General features: G+C 30.7%; 1 protein-coding gene across 1 annotated transcript in view; it reads left to right on the top strand.

Annotated features, from left to right (window-relative positions):
• The window catches only part of LOC117176096 (E3 ubiquitin-protein ligase FANCL), a 316,429-nt gene that overhangs the window by 192,100 nt on the left and 120,679 nt on the right, over positions 1-3,650 (top strand). The gene's annotated exons all lie outside the window — the stretch shown is intronic.

Below are 3,650 nucleotides of genomic sequence, written 5' to 3'. Positions count from 1 at the left end.
CCCCCCCCTCTCTGGTGTTTTCCTTTTAATTCTAATTCTCTTGTTCTCCTGGTCCCTTTCTACCTCATCTTCCCCAGCCACTCTTTTCCTTTTTTCCTCTCTTTAACTGCTAGTCGCAGTTGCCTTTTTTTGCCATTCGTTCAGACTTCTGTTCGAACCCTCGTTGCCTAGCTTGTTAAGGCGCTGTAAATTTGAGGGCCTGCCCCGTTGCTTGCCCGTACCTGAGTCCGCTACCCTCCCCACCCGGGTCGACTTCTCAGCACTTTCATCACCGCTGCTGTCACTGCAATCAACGTCACACATCCCCCCACTTTCAATGCTTTCAGCAACGTCAGCTGTTGCAGCCACTACGGTTTTCTGCTCTGTGCGATCGTCCAGTAACTGTTGCCCTCTGGCACCAGTTTGTGGACTTCACGTCGTCGGCATCCTACTTTAACCAAAGCTCTGTGACGTTTCCCGCCTTTATTTCCTACCTCTTGCCCCCAGACCAGGCAACTATTTTTTCACTCCTAACCTTAAAAACTTCACACGCTCCAAATTTGCACTTAAAACCACTCACTTTCACCCTTCACGCCTTTGCCTTCACTCACCCTTCTTCCTTTACACTCGATCTCCGCACTTTCTGCCTTTTCTGCATCCACTCACCCTTATTTCCTCCACCAAAGCCAAAAATACATCACTTGACAAAAAGAGTTCTTTCGCGATCGGTACCGGAAACGGAAGCCAAATTACAGTGTAATTATTTTCTTTTAGAAGCGTAAAAATAAAATAATAATTATTTAAAAAAAAAAAACTAGTTTATAAATTTAAAATTCAAAATCTCAGTATTTGTAAAATTTCGAATATGCTTCGAGTATAACCTGTCAATTAAAATTATTTCATTTTACACTTTTTAAATGAAATCACTTATGATTCGGCAATAGATTTTTTCAGCTTTAGGATATAAATAATTTAAGCTGCAATAAGCAGATTATTCGATGTCAAACCTCGTGAAAAATTGGAATAAATGTAAAGCCTTTGAAATCGAAAACTTTTTATAAGGAGAGTAATTTTAAATTGAAAGTTTTTATTATATTTTCAATTTAACACATTCAAATTGAGTAATTTTATAAAAAGAAATTTCAAGAATTGTATTATTTGAAAATTTTGCATAGAGTTGATAAATTAAACATACAAGCATTAATATTTTTTTAATTTTGAATATGCCTCAAGTATAATCTGATAAATTTAAATTATTTAATTTTGAAAGTTTTGAATTGAAAATTGAAATGCAGAATTCTAAATGTTTGTATTTGGGTATTTTCAGATTTTGGAGGCCATTAATTTAAGCCTAATCAAGTTAGAAGGCTTACAGTTGTTAATTTTACGATATTAAACCCTTATATTCAAAACCAAATTAAATTTCAATGTTAAAATTTTAAATTGTTTAGGATTTGATTCTTAAATTCAGAATTTTTTCAATGCTTTACATTTTTAATTTTACACTTTCAAACCTTTTTTTTTAAATTTGAATCGTCGAGAAAAAGATATTAAATTTTAGTAGACACGACTTTTTTTTACGTAGAAAAATTAATTTAGGAAATACTCCGTGCGCCAAGGTGAACAATCCGTCGAGAGGGAAAAATAGGTTAAGCCAAATCTGCTGTTTGCGTCAAAAAACTCACTATTTTCGTTTTGACGTGAGTCTTTTTAATTTAATAGGCGCAATATTAAAATGGGAGTTTTATCATTGTCAGAAATAAATATTCACTTTAACTTTAAGTACCTAGATTACTGTTTTGACTTGCCATGTTCATTGTAATTTTTACATTATGTCTAATTGTCTACTGTGTTATGAATTGCAGTTAGAAGGAAGTTGTGAATAATACAATAGAGCGGAATTAAACTTGGGTTTTCAATAAAAATCTTTGAAAAGCATAATTTTATTCAAATATGAAATTTCTTCCAAATTTCTTTTTGATTATGCTAGAAATAAATATTCTTAATATCTTTTTCAAATAAAAAAGTGGGGTTTTTTGCATGATTGTTGTTATTTTTCTTTAAAAAAATCTTTTTTGGAAATGAGGTAATTATATTATAATGCATAAGCCTTTAAAATTTTATAAAAGAAACTGAAAGTCGATCAAATATTTAAATTATAAGAAAATAAGTTTATTTACGAACAAAATTAAAAAAGCAAGTTTTTTATTAAAGGAAAGATTTTAAAATAATTATTTTAGGAAAATCAAAAATTTTGAATTGAATTAAATATGCAAACAGTTAAACAAGTAAATGCAAACAAAAGCTTAATCGACCAGCTGGAAAGTATAGTTTTCTATACATGACTAAATAAAAAACTAAGGATACTTATATATTTATTAAAAATAAAATAAAAACAGTGTCAAATTCAACAAAAAATATAGACTATGAAAGTACATAATAGTTCTGTGAATTTATAGCATTGGTTTATATTATTTTTCATGATTGTGGTTTAAAAAATGTAATTAGCTCAAATATTAATACAACAAAAAGACGAAAATTATGGCAATTTTTATGTCAAGTTTTAGTATTAAATTCTAATAAAAAAAATTAAGCAAAGTTACATTTTTTCTTAAAGTTAGATTTCTGAAGCAGGGAAAATGGCATTTTGTAAGATTGAGTTACTGTAGAAACAAGCCGTAATTTCCTTTGAATATCGAAAATGCTTCTTACACTTTACAGCTGTTAAAAAACTCATATAGAGGAGAGTACCCAAATATGAGATACCAACTCTGTTTGGCGTGATTGTCAGAATTCTATGTACTGAATTTAAAAGTAATATAGGTCATTTTAAAGGAAGTTTAGTTTGTTATGAGAAGCTCAAATAAAAAATTTTATTACAAATTTTTTTTATGCTGAAAATACAAAAAATGTAAAAAAGCGCTTTTTCCAAACTCGTCAAACTATTCTCATAATATGAGATACCTCAGGAAATAGCTAATAAAATACAAAATAAAGTATTATTTTTAATGAAAAACTTCATTCTATGTTTCCGAAGTATAAATTTACTGCTATTTAGATATATTTAGTTTTTGCAGTAGTCACAAACACTTTTGTAACCAATTGCCCCCGCGCAGCCACAGTGTTGTAAAAACCACAGGTATCTCATATTATGAGAAACACACCGTGCAACTATGCACTTACTATGTCTGACCTGTACAATGACAAACTTCAACACTATCGATATTTTCCTACTTAGTTATACAATCCCCATCACTCCAGACAAACTTTACAGCTAAATACATATTTAATGAATGATAAATAAGGTTTTAAGAATTCCCTTCCAAAAACTAGACCACCATCGATATCACAAAAAGTTCGCCTATAATCTTTAGAAGCCCAATGAAAAATGGACTATACCACGAAATTACTCTTTCTTTAAGGACTAAAAGTTAGTGATAGAACCAACAGAGTGGGTCTCTTAGTTTAGCTGATACCCCGCTTTCTCATATTACGAGAATATCTCATATTCGAGTACTCTCCTCTAACACTAAATTCACAAATATTTAAAAAATGCAACTTTTCAGAAGACATTTACGAGGGTGGATTGATAAGTTTCCGGCCTGACCAAGAAAAACAACGTTTTTAAGAATTTTTTTTTTATTTCTCAACATAATCTCCTCCAAGGCTGA

Source organism: Belonocnema kinseyi, chromosome 7 (assembly GCF_010883055.1).
Source record: "Belonocnema kinseyi isolate 2016_QV_RU_SX_M_011 chromosome 7, B_treatae_v1, whole genome shotgun sequence".
NCBI classification, from domain to species: Eukaryota; Metazoa; Arthropoda; class Insecta; order Hymenoptera; family Cynipidae; genus Belonocnema; species Belonocnema kinseyi.
Note: the sequence above shows the minus strand (reverse complement) of the source record. Positions and strands in the feature narration are given on the sequence as shown.